The sequence below is a fragment of the Gossypium hirsutum genome, chromosome A06 (genome assembly GCF_007990345.1).
Source record: "Gossypium hirsutum isolate 1008001.06 chromosome A06, Gossypium_hirsutum_v2.1, whole genome shotgun sequence".
Classification (NCBI taxonomy): domain Eukaryota; kingdom Viridiplantae; phylum Streptophyta; class Magnoliopsida; order Malvales; family Malvaceae; genus Gossypium; species Gossypium hirsutum.
In genome coordinates this window covers 101,370,142-101,384,122 of record NC_053429.1, presented here as the reverse complement: position 1 = coordinate 101,384,122, position 13,981 = coordinate 101,370,142, and positions in this window count along the sequence as shown.

The following is a 13,981-nucleotide window of genomic DNA, read 5'->3' as shown; positions in this document are numbered from 1 at the left end:
TGTAGTGGCATCTTACCGATTCATATTTTTTTATAAGTTGTTATTGAGCTAACCTTTATTCTCTCTTTACTATTCATCTTTTAATTCTTTCACACTCTAATGGAAAGGATGAAAATGACCTCTCAAGATATTTTGAAAGGTTTTAGGTAGAACAAAGGGTTGAAGGAGAAGGCACATTGAACCCTCAACCAGAGGCTTAAAACGAAGGAGGTTTAGTGGAGGCAGTAGTGCCCACAACTGTTGACCCTTCAGAAGCTAGAATGAGCCAAACAGAGGAGAAAGAGAAAGGTAGAGATATCTCTGCTTAGAAATCCATTGTAGCGATTAATGGTTTTTTGGAAAATTTACCTGTTCTTGAGCATATACCATGCTAGAAGGGAAGATAGACACGTTGCTTCAAATAGTGATCTCTCAAAGTGTTGTTGTTTTTGATATTAATGAAACCATTGTGAATATTTCTCTTAATTTTGATGCTATTATTGGTGATAAATCTAAGTTTGTGACCAATATCATAGAGCATGAGGCTCTTATGATTGAAAATTTATCTGGTTCTATGATTTGAGAAGCTTCGCTAGATGATTTGGCGGTCACCAAAGTGACTAAATCAATGGCCACATCCTCTACCCCTTTAAGAAGAAGAACAAGATTTATGGAAAATCAAGATTTGGAAGCTCTAGTTGGGTTAAAGAAGAAGGAGAAATGAAAGGCTATTGTTGCCTTCCAAACTATCCCAAAAATATAAAAAGGAAAAGGAGAGTTCAATAGAATATGATTCTGACTTGTCTAATAAGTCATACTCTGGTTCTAGTTCAGGCACTAAGTCTAGTTTTAAGGAAAATGTTCCGCTTATGGAGATTGTATCATCCAAGGTCAAGGTTAAAAAGCCTATTGTAACAAAGTTTGCTATCCAAAGAAATAAAATGCTAATGGAGAGAGGTGTTCCTTCCATGTTGGTTGATGTAGTTGAAAATCCTAGAGCAATAAATGATATCCTATTGGCCTTTAGAACCAAGGAATTCACTGGGGATAAAACCATTGAGGATGCATGTTTTGCTAAACATAGGATCGACACCATGTTGATTAACAGTAGCATACTTAGTAATGTGGCATTATTAAAGCTATGTGTAAGAGAGTTGGTGTTGGAGTTCTATGCCAATTTATTGCTTTCTATCACTGATATCAGAAGTAAACTATTTCAAAAGGTGTATGCTCGAGGGCATTGGTATGAGTTCAACCCTGTGCTTATCTAGAAGGTGCTTAAATGTTACAATAAAAACATGATTGAACTAGATGAATCCCTGGATGAAACTACTGCTACCATTACCAACAACATCTATCGATCATAGCCTAATAAAAGAAGAATTTGAGCTTCTTCATTATCCATTGTACTTGTTTCCTTATTTGGTATCGCAACAAGGAATTAAGTCTCAATCAATCAAAAGGATTCAGTGGCTCCAAGGGCTTCTATGTTGATTAGAAAGGCAGTGGAGATGATTAAGTTTGATGCAGCTCAACTGGTATTCGATCAAGTAGTTGGTCATGTTGAGAAGGTACATGCTAGACATCTCTTACCATTTCCATCTTTGATTTCCCAAGTACTTACATTGCAAAATCCCAAGATAGTGAAAAGTAATTACATTGCAAAATTTAAAGATTGCGACAATTACTGAAAGCTATGAGAAATCTGTTCCTAAGCTTAAGTTTTCTCTTAAATGGTTAAAGGGTAAGCATGTTACAATAGAGACAATTGAGCAATTAGTTGAAGAAGGAGCTAATCAATTAGACCTAGCAAAATATGATGCAACATCTATTGAAAGAGAGGCTGAAGTGCCCATTCCACCGGCACTTTGAGCAATATTACAGGATTTAATAGAAGGATGATTGATCATCTGACATATTCTATTGAGTCTCATAATCGTGTGATTGCTAGGATGCATTCTGAGATAAGGATCATACAATAGATATGTGACAGGGAGATAACATTGAGGAATGATTTGTAATACAAGTGATCCTTAGAAAGTTGTTCACTCAATCCAGTAATTTAATACTCTTGATTAGATGGATGGACTTACTGTTGGTTAGATGGATTGTTTTAATCCTCATATTTTTCAACATTTATTTTTTCTTGGTCCCATTTTGATTGGTAAGTTTCTTGAATGAAAAGGAGCTATTAGATAGATGAGATGATAGATGCTAAAGCTATGTTAAGTGGTGAATTTTTACTTCATTAGACTTTACCCTATCTGCTTCTTACTCAGATATAATCTAGTATTTTGATTGTTAGTGCAAATTCTAGACATAACATTGATGGTTAGAATTACTATATTATGTTCTAAAATGAGTTTGGTAGAGTGAGGTTTGTGTCGAGGAGGAGTTATTGATTCCTGTGATGTTTAACTTCTTATATTATGTGATTTTGTTCAACAAATTGCCAAAGGGGGAGATTGTTGATGCAAGATGTGAAAAATGAAGCTGAGTGGCACTCGGTAGTGCCTATTGCAGGTTGCCACTAAGGCAGTTTAATTACTTGTCTTATGTGAGTTGGAAATTTAATGAAGAAAATCTTGGACCTATTAATGTGATGTTATATTAAAGATACTATGATCCATCTATGGAAACCAATTCTTGGCTTTTGAAGATTGGGTTGGATACAAATTAATAATTTAACCCTTGAAATACAGAAATTTGATTAAGATTATAATGCTGAATTTGGATAACATATCTTTGATTGATTATGCTTTTAATGTTTATGTTGCAATAGCTATTTTCAAGGAGTTGCTTTGTAGTAACTTAGATTCTATGTTAGCAAGATGAAATTAATATATTATTTGAGCATTATCTAGGTTAGGTATGAGAGTTTAATGAGAGCTTATTGAGAGCACTTTAATCTATTCATTGAGGAATTGTTTTTGTGAGAGAGCACAAACTATTTTGTAAACATTGTTGAGTGCCTACTGCCCAAGTTATTAGGAGAAGAATTTGGAGGTGAGTGTTCTAATATTTTAATACAAAGATGAGATCTCTATACTTAGAGAGTGATAGAGTGTGAATCACTTGTTGTATTGGTGATTAAAGATAGTAAAATTACTCACTGAGCTAGGATCCACAGACCTAAGAAAACCACACTACGTAAACAAGTCTTTTTGTGTTTTTTTTTTAGTTTTTTTTGTTTACACAATTTTTCGTAGTCTCAAACCGTAGTAGTCATTGCAGTCAAGATTTCAATTAACTGTTTCATATTAAGTAAATAATAACTGTAAACAGAAACAGTTAATATATGTAATAATTTATTTATATTTATTTTACATTATAATTCTTTATTAAAATGCTTAAAAGAATGGCATTTGTCTTATTTGAATAAGTTTTTCAATAATCCATTCGAGGATGCTTATTTTCAAATAATTAATTCTAATGATATTTTATTTCACTAAAATATTAAATTTAAAAAATAATAGATAACATACTAACAAAAACTCATTAGTGAAATTTGAAATAATAAACATTTTATTAAATATATATTTATTTTGTTTTATCACAATACAGTTTATTTATACATCAAAGTAAATATAAAATATAAGTCTATAATTGATCTAATAAAATGATCATACAATAATTGGTGAATTTTATGCTCTTAATCCTTTAAATTCATGTTTTTATACTTAGGTAGGTATTTGGGAATCAAAGGAGTGAAAAACAAAGTGAAAATCGGACAAAAAGAGCAAATTTCAGAAGCCACATGGCTAGACACATGACCATGTGCCAGACCGTGTCAATTTCGCAACTTACTTCCCAAACACGAGGAAAAATGTAATTTTGAGGCTTTCTGAGCATTCTAAAGTTTATAAATACCAAATAGAAGAAGAGAGAAAGGAGCCATCATATAATATTGAAAAAAACAACTCGAAGAACACCATTATAGCCAACTCTGAAGCAAATTTCCATCAGGATTAAAGACCTCTTTTTAATTTCCTTTCAAGTTTTTATGAGTTTCTTTATTTGTTGTGTTTATCCTGACTTTGAGATGTTTTTATTCAGAATTATAAACTAATTCTCTAGATACCTATGATGAATTTTATTATTTGATTTCTATTTTACGTGATAAATACTTGATTCTTGTTCTCAGTTATGTGTGCTTATTTCTTGTTTTTATATTTTTGGGATATTAATTCATGTTTAATTGCTTAAATCAGAGGAGGAAAAATCTTTGTTTAAGAGTAGATCTAGCATAATTGAGTGGAGTTGCATGCAATCCTAAAAATAGGACGACATAAATCTACCGGATTAGAGTAAAATCTAATAGGGGAATCCATAGATCAAGTTAATGCGATGATAGATGTTTTAATTAGAAAGAGATTTCAATTAATCAACCTAGAGTTAGTTGCTCTTACTCTCGAAAGAGTTGCTCTTACTCTCGAAAGAGTTGCTCTTACTCTCGAAAGAGATATTAGCATAATTTAGGAATTTCTAGGGATCAAGATACCAAGTGAATAAATCGTTTAATTCAGAATCATAATAATAAATGAAGTCTAGGTAGATTTTTTCCTGAGTATTGTCACTCTCATTGGTTAGTATTCAATTATTTTCTTGACTTATTTTCTGTTGAGTTCTTATCTAGATTAATTTAGTAATTTTAGTTTAAAACCAATTACTCCAATTTGTCGACTAAATAATAGGAAAACAGTAATTACTAATACTTTTAGTCCTCGTGGATACGATATCTCTACTCACCATAGCTATACGATTTATCGATAGGTGCACTTGCCTTCATCGTATTTTTAGTTAGTTACGTGAACACACATCAGAACTGCAACTTTGATGTTAATTATTCTAGATTTTATTGAATTAATTAGTACCTACTGCAAGATTTTATGTTTCTTAAGCTTGGTTCTTTGGATTTGGATGTTCAGTGGTGATCTGATTGTTTAGTTTCTAACCAATAATATATTAGCACGTGTTATCCATTACATGTTATATTTGCATAATTGGAGAAAATTTTTTTTTTAAGGGGAGGTTTATAAATTTATAGATGTAGAATACCTTTATTTTAGAAGTTGAAAGCTTCGGTTAGTAAATTTAAAGATCAAATTGATACAATATACAAGTATTGAAGACTAAATATGTTTTTATGCCAGTTAGAAAAAGATCATGTCATTATTTCTATTATCAATTTAACAGTGGATGACCAAAATAAGAACTAATATAAAGTTTAATACCTAAATTGAAAACTTTTAAAATTAACCAAAATAATAACGTAAATATAATTGGGTGACCATTTATATAGTTTCCCTGTAGATTTATTTTAGTAGCTCCACAACTTCCCAAATCCATCCGTCTTTAAATTACTCATATATTTAGCTTTTATTCGCGTATACCCTAGTGACACACCAGCTCTGTTTTGAAACCTCTAAGGGGGTCTCCCTATCTGTCCCAATAATCTTCTGATGTTTGGATATGTTTTTAAACCCATCAGTTTTATCTGTTTCCTTTGTCCATTTGTGCATGACATCTCCCTCTCAGTTTGTGAAAGTAGGCTCTACTTTCTACCCATTTTGTCTATATGTTGAAGCTGTTTTTCCCTTTTTTATCTTCCCGTCCAGTGAATCCGGACTCACATGACCAAACTATCTTCCTTGCTTGCATCTTGCCAAACACTATGCTTTAAGTTTTACTTTGGAAATAAACAATTGTTTTACCCAAAACAAGAGGCTAAGGGCAATATGTATATTTATGTCTCATTTGGGTTTAGGTTTTCTTTCTACTATTTTCATGTCGAAAACCAGTATTAGCAAATATATTTTATATATCTATAGATCAGGTTTAAGATGTAAGTATATTTTTTTCCTTTCTTAAAGTTTGTCATTGATTACTGGGATGTAGTACAAGCCTTATGGGGATACCCAATCTGTTGTTTTGCAAGGAAATGAAGAATCTCAAACTCTGTAAAATTATCAGAAAGCTGAAATACTCTCAGCTCTGTATCGTAACAGCGTCTACAGTCCTCTAAATAATCACAGGGCAAAGTTACAAATTCCAAAAACAGCGAATGTAAATCCAAGTTATCTGCAGTGTAACCCCTAACAAGCCTGAAAAAGAACAAAGAAAGAAAAAACCATTTATGGGCCATAAATCGATATAAATCATATGTCGGGTTTGACATTTGGCCCAAAAGTACATACTTTAGAAAATGCAGCTTCGAGCTTCTGCATAAATTAGTAGTTTTTCATTTGGCTGGTTGACTTATGGGGACACCCACACCACATGTAGAAAATAGAGAACATTCTTTGGATCTTCCATGCCAAAGGTATTCTCCAAAACCCCCTTTTTTTTCTCTCTATTTTTGAAAATACAGTTGGGTGCTGATGAAAACATTCAAGGAAGCATATTGGTTTACATTGGCGATTATTCACTGGAATTCTTAAATATGAACAATCAGGTGGCAGTCAATGTCATTCATTCAAGAATAAAAAGCAACATTTAGGCATTGTTCCATTGAATATGCTTGTTTCCAGGACAGCATAAATAAGGGAGAATTAAAGCAGTGTGGCAAACCCAACCAAGGGCGATGACTTAAGGTGCAACTGCATTACAGGGCAATTTCTCCATTGGCAGAATGTCACTTTAAAGCTCATTCTATTTTTTTTTTTTGGTGAAATTTAACGCTCATTCTTTGATGTAGTGTAGTATGCACTCTGCCAAAGGAGATTTGTCCGGCTATTCTTTTGCACTACAAACTCAATGAATTACTCTGTTGAGATTCAAAGAAGACAATGTTCCTTTTCTTTTTTCTTTGTAGCAAACCCTTGTTTTGTTTGTTAATATGGGTTATATAAATGCTTAATCATTATTTATTTTCCTGATATTTTGCCTCTCCAAATTCTAGAGTTTGAGACCATCGTGAATTCGAAATTATTTTCTGATTCTAACACTAAAATTCTTTAGCTTTCCATCTCCAGGTATACCTCGGAAGTGCAAGAAGTACTGATATTTCTAGTTGAACATAGGTCTGCTCTTCTATTTAATGGGAGATTCGAAACAAATTTCTGATAAACTGGATGAACCAATTTCTCCAAACATGTTCAAATTTGATGTCCGGTTGGCACATGTTCTAAGGATGATGAAATGGACAGAGAAAGGCTTAGCGAAGAGAGTTGATTCTTACGTGGAGTCTAGATATTTATAACCAACGTTATTTATCTGTGTCGATGATATCCTAAAGAAATATATGCAGTCGCCTTTGTGTTTTTTATTACGAGTTATGACCACTTTTGTTGCTTTGATATCTTCTTTTTCCATATGGAAATTTGAAAATCATGCAACGCGTTTATAAATAATAAAATGTAAATTTTAAAATGAATAATAATAACTGTAATATTAATGAAATTAAAAAAATAATTTAAATTATAAATAAAAATAACTTTAAATAAAAAAACCCATCATATTAAGAATATTAAATGCACTTCAATTGTTTATTATAACATTCTCATTTTTCTTAAGTTGGTATCGAATTGATTTGTAATACTAATTTAATTTACGACATTATCAATACAATTATGACGTACCTACGATATGTGTGAAAATAATCATATAATATATTTATAAAGATTTTATATAAAAACCAAATGTTACTTCTGTTGAACTGACAAAATTTGAAGAGCGTGTGTTTGGTGTTTTGGGTTCAAGTCTAATATTAAACATGAATTATTTTCTAGATTTTATATAAAAAGACAAAAATACCTTTAAACTAATATTTATTACTTTGTTAAAATAAAGAATGTTTGTCATTTAATAACTGAGTTGAAACTCGGTTATGGATGACATCAACTTAATTAAAATCTTTATATATAGTATGGATTTATTGCTTTGTTAAAATAAATGTATTTTGGTAATTTAATAACTTAGTTAAGATCCGGTTATGAGTGACACAAATTCAATAAGAATCTTTATATATAGTATATATATACAATTGATAGAAGTAATAAAGTATGCATAATAAAATTAAAATTTATTTAAAAATCAAAATAAAATTTTGATTCGATAGCAAATTTATAATTTTATTAATACAATTAGTGTGGGTTCAAATCCCATCGTATTCATTTTTTTATATTTTTAAATTAAAAATATTAAAGTACCCCCGAATAATATAATTTATTTTAAATACGAAAAGAAATTATAATAATTCCCCTAACCGAGTTGGTGTTCCATTGATTCGTGACAACAACCCAGCCAGAGACTTATATATATATATAATATGGAAAATATTTGGTAAATTGTCAATGAAGTTTTTAGGGCCTGTTTAGTAGTGCTTAAAAAATGCACTTCTAGCTCCAAAAACAGTTTTGGAAGAAAACTTGTGCTAAACAAACTGCTTTTGATTGAAATTTTTTACTTTTTAGAAGTGCTTGAGAAGCTAAAATTTTTAACTTTTTCTCTCCCAAAAGTACTTTTGGTGCTTAATTACTTTTTCACCTATCCAATAACATAATACTTTTCCTTTTTTTTTCTTGGTGCTTAATTACAATTGCATTAAAATCATTAATTAAAAATAAAAAAATATTTTTTTAAAATACTAATTGCAAATATTTAATGGTTATATATAAATATTTAAAATATAATTTATATATTCTAATTAAATTTTATAAATAATTAATCTTTATTGCTTAATTACAAATATGTTAAAATCACTTAATTGTTTTGTTTATAATATATCAATTTTTTAACACAAATTTTATAATAATCACACTAACAACAATATTTTTAAATAAAAATACAAAATTTCTTATAAGTATTTAAAAAAATTCAAAATTCAAAATAGATTAAATATTAATATATCCAAGAATTTGTATTAATTAACTAGGATAGTGGTGTCCTTTGGATAGACATTTTTATCCCGACACTCCATGTTATTACTAAAGCCTTCATAAAGTGCCGACATTCAGCATCCCGGCATGAGAAGTGGTCAATCTCCTTCATAAAACCAGCTAACCAGTTCCCTTCCCGATCCCTAGTCAGCCCCGCCCCCTAAAAGTTGCAGTTAAAGATGAATGAATAATGGCTCCGTCTGTATTAAGCTTACACCAGCCATCCAATGGCAGCTTCAATCTCATTCGTTTTCTCTCCTTTGTCATTGTCATCGGTATCTCAACCATAGCTTGTGTGACCTGTTTCGACCAAGCTAAACTTCTACTCACAATATCCATGGCACAGTAGTTCTTCTCATTAGAGATCGATAGGTTTCTTTTTAAGATCCCAGATGTAGTACTCCATTGTAGACCATCCAAAAGAATATTGCCCATATTTTTAATATTCCACTTTATTATTGTTTGCTTTAAATCATAGAGATCATATAGATGGTGTCGAAATCATTTTTTTGAAAAATGGAGTCGACTTTGGTTTTGAAAACGAAAACGAACATGGGAGTCGCCATCAATTCTTTTTATTTAGGTGCGATCAGATCACCTAAAAATTTGGTCATTTTAATAAAATATTTTGATTTATTAAAACAACAATTTCGGCCTACGAAATTCGAGAAAACGGGTTCCGGAGTCGGTTACATACGAGGAAGGATTAGCACCCTCGTAACGCCCAAAATTGGTACCTAATTGATTAATTAATGTCTTAATGTCGAAATTTAAAAACTCGAAAAGAATTAAAAATACGATCCTCTCTTTTTTAATGTTGATTTTTTTACGAAGAATTTGCTTGCGTAAATCGAAACGGATGTTAAAAACCTTTTTGTCCCGAAGTAATAAAATGCTACATCCAGTAAGTTAAGACATAACATTTTAAAACCTCGAGAATAAGCTTGTCTTTTGATTTTCAAAATTCATGTGTTTTAATTTTAGAAGATTATTCGGTCATTTGAATTAAATGAGAAAAATCGAAACCCAGTAAGTTAGGGCACGTTTTCTCGAATTTTCAAAAAAAAAAGAAATATTGCCTTATTTAAAATTTTTTTTTGAATGACCTTATTTTAAAAAAAATTTTTGAATGACAAAAAATGCAACATCTAGCAATGTATATTTATTTAGTTTGAAATAAGATAAAACGATCTATATTAAATACATGCATTTGAGCTTTAATACACGATGTGATTTAAACGAAATGAAACAAAAGGGAATATAGAGTGCAAAATAATAATACATGAATTAAATGCTAGGTCAATGAATGTCAACAACATGAAATAATTTCTAGAGTAAATAATGGACATGTTCACATAATACACTAATTTAAGAGATCAACATTAATAATCACAAAAGAATGAAACGAAATAATATATGAAAAATTTTAAAGTAAATAAAACGGTTTAAAATAAATATCAAATGAAACAATTATAAATGAAGAATATAAAAGGGGTTTATAAAAACTTAAAATAAAAAATAAAAGGAGCTTTAAAATAATATATGAAAATTTTAAAATGAATTACATATCAAACGGTTTAAATTAAATACTATATGATATATGTTAATGAGAAATATGAAATTAAAATCACAATATGTTAATAAAGAAAAAATATATATGTATATAATAATAATAGTAATATAATGGCGCTAGAAAAAAATAAAAATAATAAAGATAGTAATAATGATAATAATAATACTAACGAAAGGTAAAATAATAACAATGAATAATAAGAAGAAGAACAAATATGATAACAGCGAAAATAGTAATGAAACAAAAACCATAATAATAATAGTAAGTAAAAACAGAATAATATATGGTGAAATAAAGACAATACAAAATGAATTAGTTTAATATTATGCTAATAATAATAGTAATAATATAATAATAACAATAACAATAGTGAATAGAATAATGACAAAAGTAGTAATAAGAATGGTAAAAAAAAAAATGATGGTAATAATAATAATGATAATAAATAATAGTAAAAGAAAAAAATATCGCCAAATAGCTAAAAAGAGGACTAAATTGAATTTAAAACAAATATTCGGGGGAAATTTTAAATAAATAAAGAAAGAAATGGACCACATCGAATGTGCGAATAACAAGGAGGGAATAAAGGAGAAAATATCCCGCCCCCTTAAACGCAGCTTTTTACGCGGGACCAAAACGAATTCAAAACAAAATTTCAGGGTAAAATTAGAAATAACGAAAGACTTAATTGCAAGGTTATAAAGGGGTGGAAGGGCTGGGATCGCAAATATCCCCTTAAATAAAAACACGCGGATCGTACTGGCGGGTCGAGTTTCTGATTTCTGAAAATAGGTTATGGGCTAGTTGGGTTTGTGATTTGGGCTAGGGTTTGGATATTGGGCCTTGGAAATTGGGTTTAAATTGGGCTGATGAATGGATTTATTTGTATTTTTTTTTGGTTTTTTATGGGCCCAGGTAAATTTTGGGCTGTATAGATGGGAAACGGAACATGCCACTGAATCTTCCTTTTATTGTATGCTTTATTATGATTTTTTTTATTTTTCTTCAACTATCATTTATCTTTTTAAAATCTTAATTGCGCCTAATCATTATTGGGACATAAAGGAAGTACTTATATTCGATGCTTTCCTTTACAGTAAATCTGGTTCCTGCAATTTCTAGTCTGCGACTCTTAGAGGACTGAAGGGTCCTTGAAATCAAGAACTACATGCATCACTCAGGTTTTTTTTCTTAAATCAGGTGCCTTTGCATTGACTAATAATCACCAGAAAGAAGAAAAAAGAATGACTATTTTAAGAAAAATACATGAAGAACTTGGAACAAAAACATTTAAGGAGCTGTTGGAATTTCAATACTAAAGAATAAAGAATTGCAGAGAAGAAATGAGAAATTTAGCAACAAAATTATTTACAAGGTTATTATTATTTTCACTCATATATTTTGAACATTGTATTAGAAGTATTTATAGCAAGAAAACTACTAAATATGGAAATAAATAACTTAAGATTTTATGTTAATAAATGCTAAATATATTATAATAATAAATACTAAATCTTCTAGAAAGAAAATTTAATCTGTAAACATAACTTGCAAGTAAGCTCTTCAAATTCAGTTCATATTCTTAGTTAGCCAAAGTTATGAGCTCGACACTTGTTATGAGCTTGCCAATCTTAATTGGTTCGCCAAGTGTGTTCGCTGCATGAATTGTCATCTCCCAACACTCCTCCTTGGCCTTCATGCTGCGAACTCTAATTTCCTTTCTCAATTTCTCAAACCTGAACTTTTCATGTGGTTTGATCAGAATATCAGCAAGTTTGCATCTTGGCCAACTCACAGGCTTGTATATTGATGAGCTCGCATTCCGGTGAATTTGCACTTTTGCAGCTCGCATTTTATTCAACTTGCATTTTGCACTTTTCACAATTCGCACATTTGTCAACTCACACTTTTTCTAAGTTCCCAACTTGCATTTTGGTGAGCTCACACTTCATCCTACTGCTTGCTACTGCATGAGTGGCCAATTTGCAACACTCTTTCTTGACCATATTGCAGCAAACTCCAATGTTGTCTTCTCGTGCAACTTCTTCAAAAATTGCAGGCTCCAATATTGCTAAGTCACATTTGTGATAAGTTTCAAAAATAGGCCTGATGCTTTTAACATGAAGATCATCAAAGCCTTCAGCTTTATCTTTAGTCATATTCTCAATCGATTTTGACTTGCACACTTGACTAAGGGATTTATAGTTGACATGTCCCTGTATTTTGTGCCAACTATCTGATTCATCCATTGACCTGACATAAGCTCTTGAAGCCTCAAAGTTCCGATCCAACATAAAGCTTATATTATTCATTGAGATTGTCACCACTTCTTGTCCCAATGAATCAAATATAGTGCAACATTTATCTTTGAAGACAATTGTGTATTTCTTCTCCATCAATTGACCAATGTTAAAGAGATTATGATATATTTCAAGAACTAAAAAAACATCTGTAATTACTTTAGTACCTGTTAGAATGTTGATTAACACATCCCCTTTTCTTTTAGCTTCAATAAGCTGTCCATTTCCTATTCTAACTTTTGAAATGCAACTTTTGTTAATTCTCTTGAAGATGCTTTCATCTGAAGTCATGTAGTTTGTGCATCTATTGTCAACAAGACAACTTTTTCTATTTTTGCTGAAGGGTTCGCATGGTACAGCAAGTTGGGTGTAATACTCCGAAAATTTCTACAGTAAGATATTATCTTTGATACAGTAAAATAAGGAAATAAAGTGACAAAAAGAGAAAATTTGAGTTATGACAATATTGGGAAGTATATTATGATATATTAATTCAAGAAATGACTAAATTGTAAAAGTGAGAAAAGTTTTGTTGCCTAAGAGTAAATACTCAAAACTTGAAGGGTTAAAGTGTAAATATGAAAAAGTTGAAAGACTAATAGTGCAGATATTTTAAGGGTGGAATGATCTAGAAACTAAGGAAAATGGCTGAATTAGGATCAAATTGAATAGGTGAAGAATTATGAGGGACTAAATTGCAATTTTACCAAATTAAGTGATGACTCAAAGATGGGATTTTAAAAGATCATAAAGGGAAAAATGGTCAATTAGAAAGAGAGAGAAATCTAGAAGGTAATGATGATGTTGGAGATATTTCAGATTAATTAAATAAATAAATATTAGTTTATAAATATTTTGATTTGATTTTTAAATGATATTTTATTATTTTATTATTATTTTATTTAGTATATATAAGGAAAGAAAGATGAAGAATCATCATCATCTTCCCATGCATTCCAACATATGAAGAGAAAAGAAAGAAAGAAACTTTCTTTTATTTACAATTTGGTCCTTTCCCAAAAATCCACCATTTTCACTTAGAAATCAAAAGAATTTCCATAGCTACCAAGAGGGAAAAATATTAAGGAGACTATGGGGAGTTAGAATATCAAGTTAGATTCAAGAAATAGAAGTTGGAGGAGAGAGAAAATCAAGTTAAGGATTGAAATCAATAGGACAAGGTAAGAACATCAATATTTCAATATACTTTTAAGTTTATATTATTGAAAAAACATGGAAATGACGTTAAT